This window comes from Ascaphus truei, chromosome 8, assembly GCF_040206685.1.
Source record: "Ascaphus truei isolate aAscTru1 chromosome 8, aAscTru1.hap1, whole genome shotgun sequence".
Lineage (NCBI taxonomy): Eukaryota > Metazoa > Chordata > Amphibia > Anura > Ascaphidae > Ascaphus > Ascaphus truei.
In genome coordinates, this window is record NC_134490.1 from 80,402,577 (window position 1) to 80,418,664 (window position 16,088).

The 16,088-nt window shown below is 42.8% G+C and overlaps 1 protein-coding gene across 1 annotated transcript in view; it reads right to left on the minus strand.

Annotated features, from left to right (window-relative positions):
* The window catches only part of LOC142502041 (ovostatin-like), a 178,990-nt gene that overhangs the window by 84,216 nt on the left and 78,686 nt on the right, over positions 1 to 16,088 (minus strand).

Genomic DNA, 16,088 nt, shown 5'->3' on the forward strand with positions numbered 1-16,088 from the left:
AGAGGGGCAGAGAGAGAGAGAGAGAGAGGCAGAGAGAGAGAGAGAGAGAGGGGCAGAGAGAGATAGAGGGGCAGAGAGAGAGAGGGGGGCAGAGAGAGAGCGGGGGGGGGCCAGAGAGAGCGAGAGGCAGCGAGGAGCGAGAGGCGGAGGGAGAGTCCGAGAGGGAGGGAGAGAGAGACGAGAGAAAGATATATACACACAGCTAATATACACACACATCCACCATACCAAATCGAACACATACACACACCATGGTCCTGCCCTCGGTGCAGAACCTCTGGAGACAGGTGGGAGTCTGGATCCAGGGGATCCTGGGTTCTGATATTCCCCTGGATCCGTGGTTATTCCTGCTGACCAAGCCACTTCAAGGCCATACGAGGGCTGAGAATAATCTAAATAACACATATTATCACAGCAGCAGGGTGCGCCATAGCGAGCCTATGGAAACAAAATGGGCTACCCGCCAATTCTGCATATTAGAAATAAGGTTTGGTTTATATGTATGATGGAAAAACTGACCAGTTTCCTGAAAGATACATACCTCATTGTTCATGCAGGTTGCCCACATGTGGACCTAGGCTCCCTTAGCCTGTAGCCCCTTGGGTCCAATTATTTACCTCTGCTAGGGATGGGACAAGTGTTTCCCTTACATCTTCCCGTAATGACACGACCTCTTGTAACTTCCCAGGCCCTTCGTAGATTGTATCCATATCAGTTATAGAAGCTGCCCCTCAATGCTATCGCACACTAAGTTAAAACGATGTAAAGTATTAAGAATTGTTGATTCAGCATTGTGCTCTGCAACCCACCTCCCTATACCAGCGTCTGGCCTCCCTGACTGCCGTGTACTTCCGCGTCACGTGTCTATTCCCAGCCTCGCGAGATCTCGCTTACTCCGGAGCTAGTCTGCTTCCAGGGGTTCTCTGATCAAGTCTCTCACAACCTCTTGCCTCAATCTGTGTTGTCGCCGAACAGAAAGTCACCCAACGTTTCACCAAATGCGGCAAGGCTGGGAATAGACACGTGACGCAGAAGTACACGGCGGTCGGGGAGGCCAGACGCCGGTACGCGGAGCAGGACAATGCACTAACAGTCTCCCAGCAATCGGATAAGCAGTGAGCCGGGGCACAAACTGAGTGTGAGAGACTGAGTTTGATTATTAATCTCTCCAACTGTCTGTTTTATTGCTCATAAAGGGGCCTATGCAGAGAGCAGCGAATTTTAAAATTGGCGAATTTATTAAAAAGTAGCTTTTTTGGAGAGTTTTATTCTCCATATGCAGAAATGTGCGAATTCTGCTATGTTTAACATGAATGCGTCTGGCGAGTTTAAATTGGCGAGATGCGCGCTTCAGAAATGTGTAAAAAAAAATTTGCGCCTTTTTTTTCCCTTTGCAATGGCCGCGAGCGGCAGCTTCTTGCCAATTTTTTCTGGCGAGGCAAAAAGGAGACAATCGCGCCATTTTATTGGCGCGAACAGCCGCTAGATGCCGTTCGCGCCTCTCTGCATTAGGATATTTTTAAAACTGGCGAGATTGAGGTTCTCGCCAGCCGCGAGGCGAGTTTTAGAAATAGAAAAGAAAAATTGGCGCGTTTTTCGGAACTCGCCATTTTCTGCTGTTTTCTGCGCGATTTTCTCCAAAAAATGGCGAATTTCGAAATAGCGCTGCTCTCTGCATAGGCCCCAAAGTGTGAGTACATTACCTATAGGTTTTTTATATTTTAATAAAACTGTTACATTATAAGTTACTTTTATATTTTTATTCCCATATGATGGCTATCTTGGATTGAGAAATAAATCTACTCGCCCCCTAGCCCCTCCCCCTGCTTTTTAAAAAAGAAATTGAATAAATTCCTAGTAAGAACTAATAACAACATTCATTTTTTGACGTAACAGTTTATTTATTGTATTACGTTTATACTTCACTATAATTAGTCCTTGTTACGTGTGTGTGTGTGTGTGTGTGTGTGTGTGTGTGTGTGTGTGTGTGTGTGTGTGTGTGTGTGTGTGTGTGTGTGTGTGTGTGTGTGTGTGTGTCGGATGACCTCACTAATCTAGAAAAAAAAGCCAGATGGGAATGACTAGTTTCCTGAACCCTTAACCAGTGTCTGGACGTCCCCGCTTCACAATATCTAAAGCAGCAATCCCGCCTGGGATCCTACCTGATCCGCAGTCCCTCAATGTCCAGGTACCCTCATTCCCACAATGTTATACATTGGAGGGGAGGTGTTCCCTACCTGTCTTCTGGGATAGCGGGGATTCCAGTGTCTCCCGTTTGAAGACTGAGAGTCAGATCTGGAAGAAAGCAGTATAGGTTATTTCGGTGTAGGTTTAGGGCAGTTAAGATATACAGTGTAAATAAGATATCCAGCTGTCAGGGTTTGGCTGTCACACTCTTCCCTTCCCGGCCTCTCATTTCTCTCCATTCAGAGAGAGCAGCAGAACTGCGGCCGGTGACTGACTGACTGGGGGGCTTCGGGGGAGTGAGAGATATGTTTCTGCTGCCTAACAGTGCCCCGAGAGAGGGGGAGGGGTGCTCCGGGTTAGACGGCTCCTTTATGACAGCGCGGCTGCACTTTCTTTCCTCTGTGCACTCCGGCAGCGCTCTTCACTAGCCTCCCCCTCATCAGGTCCCGCCAGACAGCGCACTTCCTCTGGACTCTCGTGACCCGGATCACCTTCAACAAGTGGGACTCCAGGGAAGAGGCAGGTCCGCGAGCTCCGGCAACCCCAGCAGCTCCATCAGCCGCAGCACAGGCAGAGTGGTTACACCTCCTCCCCTGCACTGAGGTTGGACGGTCGCCTCGGTGCCTCCAGCTACACCTCCCGACTATGATCTCGGGGCTCGCTGCGGGTATCTCTGGTGGTCTGTTCGCCCGAGCTGTAGTCACCTTCACCGGGTTTGATATGGCTCAGTCTCCAGATCGAAAAGGGCGATCCTCCTCACGCTGACTTGGTTCAAAATGGCCACCGCATGGCTCTGGTGGCCATTTTGGGTCACTTCCCACACGACCATTTTAAGTGCAGTTGGAGGAGAATGAAGGCAACTGAAGTTGGAGAAGGAGGAAAATGCTGCTGCAGCTCCCCGCCAGGGGGTAAAATGCTGTTGCCCCGGGCAACTGCATTTGTTGAGGACTAATATATATATATATATATATATATATATATATATATATCTCAAGTATTGCATGCACAGATTACTGATTGCAATTGCATATGAATATAGGTGTCCAAATATGCTGCCACAACGTACAGTATTAGGTTTACACATGAACCCACAAATGCATATAGAGAAGTAGACAGGGGCGCAATGTAGACTGAGTAATACAGGTAGTCCCTGTGGTAAAAAAACAATAGTATTGGATAGCAGTGGAAATATGCAGTCCTGATGTAGATTTTTTATTTATTTTTTAGCGTGTTTTTGTATAGCACTGCTAATTGTACGCAGAGCTTTACAGAGACATTTTGCAGGCACAGGTCCCTGCCCCGTGGAGCTTACAATCTATGTGTTTGGTGCCTGAGGCACAGGGAGATAAAGTGACTTGCCCAAGGTCACAAGGAGCCAACACCGGGAATTGAACCAGGCTCCCCTGCAGCAATCTCAGTGTCAGTCAGTGTCTTTTCTCACTGAGCCACTCCTTCTCCCTGATTCTGAAATTACAAAGATAAGCCTACAGTATATTGTGAAGTACTGTTGGTTATATTGTAACACGCAATGGTAGACCGCTACTTACAATGTAGCAGAATAATAATGCACTACGGATATCAATCCCAGCTGCAGTGGAGACCACGCCGGCGTCTCTGCCTCTATGCTGGAGCGGTGTAGATCAGCTGTTTGTGTCCACAGGATTGAATCTAACGCTGTTTGCTTTCCCCTTTCCATCCGTCAGCTGTTGATGATGTCACTGGGATGCAGGAGAACTTTATGAAGTGCCGTATAGTTATACAGCTGAGTCCACCTTCACTGAACTCCGTTCAGATAAAGGCACTATCAGTAACAGTGCAATCTTGATGGCAATACGAATATTAGGTAGGCAAGTTAACCCTATGCGTTTTGGAAGTCTCAGCCAAGACTTCAGGACTGTAATACAAGGAGTTGCTGAAAGAAGCCGATTACCAGCAGCAGTGGAACCAGGAGAGGTGCTCCAATTTTGCCGCGTGGACCGTTATTTGGACGCACATCGCTGGTGCGCACCCGTAAGTGGATGCACGTCACCAACCACAAGGTTTCCAGTTGTCTACCGGTGGATCATTCAGATGTGACCCTTGTTACAGATTCTATGCCCTTGTCCTAGTGACCATTGTGAGTGGCCCGATTTTATCCTGTATATATATATATATATATATATATATATATTCCTTCTTCATGGTGGAGTATATAGAGTGTCTGTGCATATTTATTCTGCCTTGCCAAGGATGCTACATTGGGGAAACCAGCCAAAAACATCAAGGCAGAATGAATATGCACAGACACTCTATACTACACGACGAAGAAGGCAGATACTGCTCACCTGTGGGACATCACTTCTCACAACCAGATCATTCCATTAATAATTTAAAAATCAAAATCCTCAATGGAATTTTTAAAATGCACCCAAGAACCGAAAACATTTGAACTCATTAACACTAAAACAAAAAGGACTTAATGCGGATATGGGTTTTCTCACACACTATCAGAATTGTTTGTAATTATCCTGCTTGCCTCTTCTTATCCACACATCCCCCTCCCCCAACTGCATCCCCTTCCCCCTCCATGCTGTTCCTTGTCAACGTTTTACACCTTTCCATGTCTTCAAACACTCTCACCCTACCTTATCTACAGTACATCTGTTTGTTTTTTCCCCATGCTCACCCAAACACTGTTTTAGCCATAGATTCCTGTGTATATCAGTATTGCCGACCTGAGGAAGAGAGGATAACTCTCGACAGGTTGTCCTATGACATAAATTGCTAGTCCAAGTAAAAAAGGTATCACCTAATAACGGTGTACTCATTTGCATTTAATTTCCCAGAATCATTGGCTTTAGTGGGAGCATTGTATGCTACGAGATAATGGGGAAAGGCCGGGTTGCAGACCTGTCTGAGACGTGTGAATGTGCTCACATGTGGTATGTTTATTTGCTGTACACTGTACGGGTGTGAGTTTGTCACTTTTTACCCACCATAATTTATAAGATTTTTTTTTTTTTTTACTGCAGAATATCGACTGTATTTTCTAGAGAAACGGTCCAAGTTGCTAAAATATAACTTTTTTTAAAGTGGCAAAATAGCCACTTGAGATTGAATTTGAAATGCAAAAGTAATTGAAATGAATCCCACATGCCCATTGACTTTTAGCATTAAGCGAACTTGTTGCAAACTTTTTAGCCGAACCAAAAATGGTGACATTTGCAAATCTTGCGAGTGCAGTGTAATCGGGGTGGATGTGTTGATTATTTGGATGCCTCAGAGGAACAATATTGTTTCAATCATTTGATTGAGGTGTGCTGTTTCTAGTTTTGCAATATCAGGAAGGGAAATCCCCCCTCTCTGCTTATTTCTGCCCTTCCCTTCTTCCTTCTTCCACTGCTGGGGAACAACCCCAGCCTGAGGCTTAGCAATCTGTCTACTTGTATAGTACCTCAAAAACATTGACACGTTAACGTAACACAAACACGTCAGCACAAGGAGTGGCCTAATGGCAACACTGTTTATGAAGTTAGGGAACATGGTGGGAGCTTCAGGCCCAAATTTACTACGTGGTGTTATTTCATAAGACTCCTTATGGCTAATGTAAGTGAATGTGCCATAAGGTGTATTTAATCACCTAAAGGCTTTTTATGGAATAGCACCACTAAGTAAATTTGGTTCTGAGGATGAGATCCACTACAGAACTCCAGTACGTCAGGGCTCATAATATTACGTTGGCTTCCAATAACGTGATGTTAAGTATGTCTTAGCATTATTCCCACCCAAACACTGCAGGAGGAGGAGAGAGAAATTTCTATTTTAGTTGAGTCCTGATTGACTTACTGTATATACATCCCTAAATACTCATTCACTCTCTTTTTCTTACTCTCTATCCTCTGCATCAAAAACCCATATTTCAGGGTCAAGATGAGTTATGCCACCTTTAGACTGAGTCCATAGAGGGGTCCAGCCGCGCTCCTCCGTGCTGACGCTAAGGCTCGCCTGCTCGGTCAGGAGCGATTCCAAGGACTGGCAGGCGAGCTAGTGTGTGCGATTGTGAGGCGGGGGAAGGAGGCAGTGACGTCGCTGGGCCAATAGCCCGCGAAGCACTGACGTCGACGTCATGACGCTGCTTCGCGCTGATTGGGTGTTTTCAGCCGACAGCACGCTGAGAAACAGTTTCGGCTGTCGGCTGAAAATCCCTGCACCTCAGCATGCCTGCGGACGCTCGCGGAAGCCCCCTCTGAAGACTTCTTCATTGAGGATGACGGGGCTCAGCGCGGAGCGTCCATACGGCTCAGTGCGGCTTCCCTCTCTATGGACGCAGCCTTAGGTAGGACTTAACTCATGGACCTAATTTTCCGTTTGTTAAAACAATGGGGAACTTTGACCAAGCACCAACTGATCAGCCCCTTTGGCGGATTTTGAAAAAGCCCCATAAGTCACTGAATAGACCTCCCTGCATCTTGGCATTAGTGACAGCTCTTGGTGACTATGGGGCAGTTAAATTAGATATCTCTGCCCCACTCTATATAGTGAGGAGAATGTAATGCACAGTTAAAAGTATAGCAACTTCTAGTCCCTTGAGTGGAATCTGATGCCTCTATACTAGAGATGGGTGATATTTTGGGGCGTATTTGAATCCTCAGCGGTTCGGACGGTTCCTTTGGTCCGCGAATTTCAGTGGATCATTCTCAGAAAGGGAGATTCGTTTTTATGGATTTTTAAATTATTATTACCTATACACTCCGCGGATTCTGCAACCCATTGATGGATTTGTAGAATCCAATCTGCGGATACAGCAGTACGTTGGCGGATTCTACAAATCCGTTGATGGGTTATATCCAATGGCGGTTTTTGATGAATCTGCGCGGATTAAAACCGTACAAATCCATTTGCGGATTGTACACCGTGAAATGGATTTTGAATTAAAAATGCGAGAACATCCGGAAAACGGATTTGGCCGGATTTGCCCATCTCCAATCTATACGTGTCTATTAAGAGGGTAGATATTGGGTGCTCTAATATTTCCGGAATATGATCATTCAGAAAATGTACAATATATAAAATAGACAGAACAAGAACAGCTCATGCATGGAGTGGGTAATGTAATAATGACGGAAAAGGGGAGATGTCTCCTGTAGAAAAATATCAAACCTTCCTGAAGGACACAAACAGAAATGGCAACCCACCCTGATGCAACCTCATTGGAGGTAAAAAAATATATATGCAATTAAATGAGACGATGGTACTCACACTTCTTCTCAAATGGAGTGTGTACCTTAGAAATATGCTTCAGGTCCTTACCCTCTCCTAGAGCTTATTGGCATCTTATATGGCGTGACCAGCTGCAAGTAGAAGAATCCAGGTAGGGAAAAATGAAAACAGCAGCGCACTGCCAAGGGAGCCAGGTATAGAAAAATAACAAGGTTTATTTAAGCAAGAACATAACCCACAGGAAGTGTAAGAACCCTCCTAAGCGTTTCACACCTTCACAGTGCTTTATCAAGGAGTAAATAAACCTTGATAAAGCACTGTGGTGTGAAACGCGTAGGAGGGCTTCCTACACCTCCTGTGGGTTATGTTATTGCTTAAATAAAACGTTTTTATTTTTCTAAACCTGGCTCCCTTGACATTGTGCTGCTGTTTTCATTTTTCCCTATATGTGTCTATTACTCTATTTCTTATTATTTTAAGTGAATGCTTAGGAATTACCGTAGTTCTTTCAAAAGACTCAAAAATATTTCCAGACAAAAGTATAAATTGTAATGCAAATTCAACATAATGATGTATTCGAACATCTAGTAACTGTGCATTTTAATTAATGCGATAACGATATTTTTGAATACAGGAGGTACTCTCCTGTCTCGGGCCCTGTAACATCTGCAGAGAGGAGGAGACTGGAGCAATACAAATTATGCTTCTATTGTGGCCTAAAAGCATATTCAGTCAATACTTGCTCAACACGCCCATCACCAGGAAAACGAGCCAGCTCAGTGTTAAAAAGAGGGGTTTCGTTGAGCCAAGAAAGAGGTTAAAAGATCCTCAAAGTCTCAACCAGGACATTTCATGTTACCTTTCACCCTATCTTGGGGGGGGGTGGGGGGGATTCGCTGCTGACAGGCCAGGCACTTTTGGATCCTATATCATTCAGAAACGTCATGGATCGCAGATTTGCAGTTTTATGGTATATCGACCATTAAAAAAGAAATAGGAGAAATGGTAAGAGCCATGAATGGTTCATCTTTAACCTCAGGAAAGATTACTCATCAAGCGAAACCCCTTTGCATTGAAATTGCTCAGCACATGGAGAAGACGGAAGTTTACAGTTCTCAGGATCATGACACTGGTCCAACAGTTCAGCAAATACCAACTTTTCATACTGAATTACCCAAGATTTATTTCGCATACAATGTATTTGATCCATGCGAAGCCGTTAAGTGGCCTCCGCAATGTCCGTGTGACTGTACTATCGAACTTCTATCTGGAACTGAAGTCCCCTTTGGAATGGTCTACTTACTGTCAGATCCTGAACTACAAGTTCTGCACCAGTATATTCCTGAGAATCTGCAAACGGGATTTATCCTCCATTGCAAATCCCCAGCTGGAGCACCATTATTTTTTGTTCCCAAGAAAGGTACATTACGACCCAGTATTGACTACAGAACACTCAGTGATATAACTATCAAAAATAACTATCCTTTGCCACTGATTTCAGAGTTACTGAGCAGAGTTCAGACTGCCAAACTCTTCACTAAATTAGATCTCAGAGTGAAAGACGATAATATCTTAGACTTCCAGGTGGAAGGTGAGACACAACAATGTCCCCAAATTGGATGCACTCGACACACCTATCTAGCAATGAATGAGTGTGTATTAGTATAGAAATCCATACTAACTAAGTGTATATAATGGTACTTAGGGCAGGAGCTGGATAAAAAAATGGAAGCAAAACCACCAAAACGTAACAAAGGTGATGATTCTGAAATATAAAAAACAATTTCATTAATACTGAACACGATAAAATACGAGGGGTATTTCGAACAAACACCGTAAACCTGCTAGTGATTGCTATACTGTACATTCTGTATTGTAACAACAGCTGATGAAAAAAGAACAATGTTCTGTTGATCGGTGCTACTAATTTATGGTTACAAAGTGTCAGTATCTGAACTGCTGATGTAATAAACTTGCTTGTAGCAAGGATTCTAATGGCATCATGAGATCTGGTGCATATTCACAGATAAATGCTCAGAAAAAGGGAAGGTAAATAAAGAACTTTTATCTTTATGACCTGGCTCTCTGTTGCTGGGTAGGAGAGAAAGAAAAACGGAGCACCAAATCCAAAAATGGAAATGCCAAAAGAAAAGTTCAAGGATGCGTTCCCATAAAATAAAAGCTTATTTATTGGATCAGAGACCAAAAACAACCACACCAACGCATTTCAGACTATCTCTAGTCCTTTATCACCTTGATAAAGGACTAGAGATAGTCTGAAATGCGTTGGTGTGGTTGTTTTTGGTCTCTGATCCAATAAATAAGCTTTTATTTTATGAGAACGCATCCTTGAACTTTTCTTTTGGCATTTCCATTTTTGGATTTGGTGCTCCGTTTTTCTTTCTCTCCTACTCCATACATCTATCTACAGGCGGAGGCACAGTTAACCCGTGGGATCCTGGACCATTTGGACTCACTCCTCATCGTGGATAATCATTCCCATGTGAGTCTTTTCCAAGTTACCCTTATTTGGATTTTCTACATTATTAGATGCTTCTACTGGTCACCGGAAGGTGCTTTGCTATAATTATATCCTTACTGCTTTGCCTTGTGGGATTATAGTGTGCCAGTACGCATCTTTTGGAACTATCTGACATATGTCTTCATTGGGTTAATTCCATTCACCAAGACTTTATTTACATCCAGTTTTGCTGTTTTATTTTGAGCACTATACAACGTTTTTTTCTCTCTGTTGCTGGGCACTGGAATTATACTTTTTTTGGATAAAATCATAAGTATGAAAAAACAAAATTTAGAAGAAAAAGTGCAAGATTTAAAAAATGCAATTGAATCTCTTCACATTTCTGCTAAAACTGCTGCGGCTATGGAGAGTAGGGAACCAGCAGACACAGTTAGAGAGTAGGTAAATGTGCAGGGAGAATGAGCGGCTTGTGGAAAGGCTGAAGGATGCACGGGGGGAAATTAGAGCTCTTGTGGCATCTTCCAGCAATACAGAGGCTGATCATTCACTCTGTGTAAATGAAATAGATCTGTTAAAACAACAGCTAGGAAAGAGGAATGCTGGTGTGGCTGTGTTTAATGTGCCTGAAACTGAGGAAAGAGATGGGTATGAAATGAATTGGGATGTTTTGGAGAAAGCTGAAAGAAAGTATGATTGCAGGACAGAGTATGACTGATATGCCTCTGAGAATGGCCCCAACTTCAACTAAGTACCAGAAGGATGCACAAGGACTCACAATTTCAGAAACCACTGTGTCCCGGCCTCTATCTAGCACTGAGATTGCTGCTTTAAGCAAGGAACTTGGGCGCAGAGAGTTTGGGGATGATTCAGTGGATGTTATGAGGAGAATAGATCAGTTTGACAGAGTCCATAGAAGTTTAACTGATAACACGGACAAATGTGATTGTATGGACACTGCTTTAAGGGCAAGTCTACCCCATGCAGTGTTTACAGCCCCAAGAACAAAGCAGCTGTTGCTGGAAGAACTGTTGAAAGCTCTGGGAAGAGGAAGCAGGTCCCCATTCATCTTTCGGTAATTGTGCCCAGAAGAGGGGTGAATCTGTACAAGAGTATACTGACACACTGTTTGCGCTATATAAATTAATACTGCCAACTGGAACTCAGGGAAATCAGAATGATGAAGTGTACAAGAGGGCATTATTGAAGAAAATGCTCCCTGATGTTTGCTCCTCGATTGGTTTAACTGTGTCAGCTAATGACAATTTTGCAAGGGTTTTGTCATGTCTAAAAAGGGCAGAATCCATGTTAAAGGAACAAGGCAGAATTAGCAAAGGGAAAGTGTTTGCAGTGCAGAAACCTCCGTCTCCAAGACATTATGGCCACCACCAGCCATCTAACAATATATAAGCTCTTTGGGGCAGGGATTTCCTTTCCTATTGTCTGATTTTGCTGCACTTAATGTATTTTAATTCCCTGTACTGTATTCTTTGTGAAGCGCTGAGTACAATTTTGGCGCTATATAAATAAAGACATACAATACAATGCAATAAGGAAAGATTAACAGTTTAAATGTTTCTCGTGTGGCCAGGTGGGAGACATTGCAAGGAATTGTCTTTTAAAACATGCTTAGGAACAATGTTCAAGAATATGGGGCACAGAGGGAAGATTGAGTTACACTGAGACACCACTCTACACCTTGGATTCCCTATCATGAACTTAAGGGTCAAAGAGACAAGTTAGAAGAAGATTATAACTAAATCAAAAGTGAACAGGACGGGTTAAGGGAACAATTGGACATTCTGAAATCAGAATTGTCTAAAATAAAAGTGAGAGGAATTAGTGAATCTACAGCAGGAATTGGAGAAAATGCAGCTCTCCTAATCAACTTATTTTAAATTATGTGTAAGACTGAATGTTAAGGTTTAATTTTTCCCGTGTTTTGTTTTTCAGGAAAAATTACCTGAAGCTGCAAGTGAAATAAGCACAAAGCTTTCGAAAAGTGTTTCCTTACATACCAAACACATCATTTAGAGACATTTGAACGAAGCAGTTCCTAACTCAAATAGAGAGGACCTTTCTTTTATTTTTAAAAGGAAAAGCCTCTAAATGTATTAAATACAGTCAGATGAGCCAAATTATTGTTTTTTATTTTTCCAAAACACCTGCACTGTTAACTTGCAAAATGAATGCAGGGTGAGTCCTGAATTATTGGACATTGCTGTATAACTGTTGCCTGTAGATATTTTGAAAAGGGCAACAAGTGTTTATTTCATTTGAAATGGATTGCTTGCTGCCATTAGAGACCTGTAAAGTAATCCAGAAATTAGTCTTGTATGTAAAGGCAGCATTCAATCTGTATGTATTTTGCCAAGTGGTCACTAGCTCAGTGGGATTACAGGACCACTGTGATTTAAAGGTTTTTTTTAAGTGACTTTTAATGGCAAACTATTTTTTTTGTCATGATTTTGACCAAATACATTTTGTTTATGTTGCTTATGTTTTTGCTTTCTCCAGGTGGGGTGTCGCAAAATACCAATAATAATCCCCTCACTCTGACAACCAACAAATCGTGTTGCTACAGCAGTAGTGAGATATACAGTATGTAAATATTTCTGGAGCCGCTGTATACGAGCTGTTAGAGCTGTTAGAGCTGGACAATGCAGTTATTACTATTTAAACGTTATGTCTTTGTTTGTCCTCACATTTAAATGTGTGTATCTCAAATCCGTTTGTTCATGTAATCAGAGTGTCTCCTGCTCATATGTACATGTTTGTGTGTTTTATTTTATCTCATTTCAAATGCTCAGATTTGAAAGTGATATGGAAATACTGAGACAGGGGTGAGAATGTAGAACATTAATGATTGAGCTAAGATCACACCGCACGCTTTCTGTGTAGTGTATCTTCTAATTTCCTGAAGCCACTGCTATTTCTTATTTGCCTTACACACCCCAGATCTTGAGTAAAGGAGCCAGCTTGAAGTGTGAGCTTTGAAAACTTGGCTGGAAATGTGCTACACGTGTTTAAATCACCACAGCAAAGCATGAGCTGTACTCTGGTTAGTGGCCGCCTCCTAAATCACTCACACTGTGCTAACAAAGAAAATGCCATGTGGTATGTGTGATGGAGGCCACGTGCTCCCTGATACCCGATCCAGACATGGGTCAGGGGGAGGTTAAAGTGGGAATGACACAGATCTATTTTGACACTTATGACTGATTGGCTGGCAAAGCCAGCCAATCGGGTAATACGACATCTGATTGACCGAGAGACCAACCAGACAATGTTAAGGCTCAAACTAAAATAAACTTGTGCCAGAAAACAGTGCGACTGTAAATAATAAAAACAGTGCACTAAATAGGGATGTGGAGTTTAAAAGAAAAACCTTGTGGGGATACCGAGCAGAGCACCCCACTGGGAAGCGAATGCATCTTCCTGCCCGGGGAATGACACAGATGCATCAAACTGCAGTGAGATGAAGTTCAGAGGTAATGAAGGCCGGACGTGAGTTACTTGTGTGGGTGATGTAAAAGTTCGGCAAAGTGGCTGAAGGTTTCTAAAATGTAAAAGTAACGTAACTGAGTGCTTTTATGATTTCACCAAATTATTCCTCACAGGACCCCAAATTTAAATTGAACGATATCACATCATTCTTCTCCCAGTTTACCATAACTACATACATAACTGAAGGTTACATAGTATCCTAGCAATAAATAATCAAGTGTATAACATCCAATAGTTTGTGTGTCTGTATTAACTTCAAGCTATAGTTATGTGAGCTACTTGCAGAAAGTAATTGTGAGGGCTCTCTCCTTTATATTTGCCCTCTAGGTGGGGAATTGTAAGAATTGAAGTTTGTAATTTCATCATAAACAGTGATTTTATATTGCAACCAGTCTGACATATATATTTTCTATGTATTTCCAGTATCTGATTGAATATATATTTATATCTTTGTATCTTACATGCCTTTGTCTGAACAGATGCTAGGATACAAGGTGAAACTCAGACAAAGATTTGATTAACACCTCAATGAGACCTCTCCCTTTGCTAACTGTATACAAGAAACAGATAATGTTCCAAAGATTTGATTAGCAATTCAATGAGACCTCTCCTCAGTTACTGTATGGGAGAAACTGTTTCAAAAAAACTGATTAAGATCTTAATGAATGGTTTAGAGAGCAAGACCCCCAAACTGGTATTTAAAGCCCAGAGAGCAGTGACACAAGTTAGATAGCAAGCTAAGCTGGAAAAACCACATTGAAAAGACTCAACAAAAAGCAACAACCAAGCTGGCAGCACTGTACCCCCTGCTGAAGACAAGGACCATGCCCACCCAGAGCAAATCCAACGTGATCAAGGCGATCATCAGACCCACCATGATGTACGCCTCTCCGGTGTGGAGCGGTTGCCACCAGCGGCACAGATCATCTCTTAAAAAAGTACAGAACAAGGCACTGCGGATTGCGTCCGACGCACCATTTATTACAAGAACAGCAGACCTTAGAATTAGAGACTGTAAGCTCCTCGGGGCAGGGACTCCTCTTCCTTAATGTTACTTTTATGTCTAAAGCACTTATTCCCATGATCTGTTATTTATATTATCTGTTATTTATTTGATTACCACGTGTATTACTACTGTGAAGCGCTATGTACATTAATATCGCTATATAAATAAAGACATACAATACAATACCTTCACAGGAAACTGGGCATCGAGATGCTGGATGAACATCTAAAAAAGCTCAACACGCAATTTTACAAAGAACTGGACCGAAATGCCAATCCGCTGATCAAGAAGCTTGCTGCGATCTCTGCAAACCCATTTGACTGCTACCTATGACCCATCACAGCACTGACCCTGTGAAACCAACTCAACTGTGGTAAGTAACAAGGATCAAAAAGCTTTCTAAAATGTGCGACAATATATTCAACAAGAGAACTTGAAGTAATGAGGCTCAAGCCTCGGTATCCAATATCACCACTGACAGATTGAATCAGTCAGAACAGAACGACACAAGTTAGGTTCTCTTTCTGCAAGAGGGTCTGTATGCAATGTGTATTATGTAACATCCTTTTATAACTAAAGTAAATTGTTACATTGTAATGCAATTTGTTATCTTACTACTATACATTCTGTATTGTAACCGCAGTTTGATTTGTTCATATTAATACAGTTTTTATATATTCACTTGTGTTTGCGTTTCTCAGTCACACTTCCCCAAAAAGAACGTGAATACAGAGTTGTATTTCTTACACAGGGGCAATGCCTCTGGACTAGGCTTAGGTTTGCCCTTAGGCCCCAGCTAGGCCCTGAGTCACCCCAGCAGTGTGTTGTCGTGAAGGCCCCAGATAGGCCTCCTGCAGACGCACTTACTAGTATTCCCTCCTACTGTCTCTGTACGTTCTCCCTACCTACCAATTAGATTGTAAGCTCCTCGGAGCAGGGACTCCTTCCTTAATGTTTCTTTTACAGTATGTCTGAAGCACTTATTCCCATGATGTGTTATTTATATTTGCTATTTATATGACATGTATTACTACTGTGAAGCGCTATGTACATTTTATGGCGCTATACAAATAAAGACATACATACATACATACATAGGGACTCTTCCCCTTAGTACACAGTAGTGCTGTTGCATCAGTGACCAGACGGCAGAGACTTAGGCCTCCTGTGAGCAACAGATACAGCAGCACGCATAGTCACCAGCGTAGTTCCCATAGGTATAGGGAAAGGGAGTTACACCTAAATTAAGGGGGACCAGGGGAGGGTAGGTAAAGATAACAAGGAACTAAGTATTAGGTATCCATTTACATAGGTGAAACAATGTGCCAGATGAAAGGCAGGGAATGTTGAAGAAATTCCCCCCTTCCACAACCACACAAAAAAACTATAAGGTCCTGATACAAGCACCGGCAGAGTCCCGTGAAGCCGGCAGTTTCGAGGTGCTGCAGAGGAAGGCCAAACTGCTACTGTGCATGCTCCTCACATCTGTGAACACCTGTCAACAAGTGTGGGTGTGCGTCCTGACTGCTGTTTGGTGGTTATGCGCTTTTTCAAGGGAACTGTACGCCCCTCCTCACCGGTGCCTTTTTCGACTCTCAGACCAGGTGGCCGAGGCTCAGAGTTAACTCAATCCTTGCTGGTGGAGGAAACCGGAAGGCAGGTAAAGGAAAAGCAGCACAGTAATGTAATGCAATGGTGTGGGCTCACCTG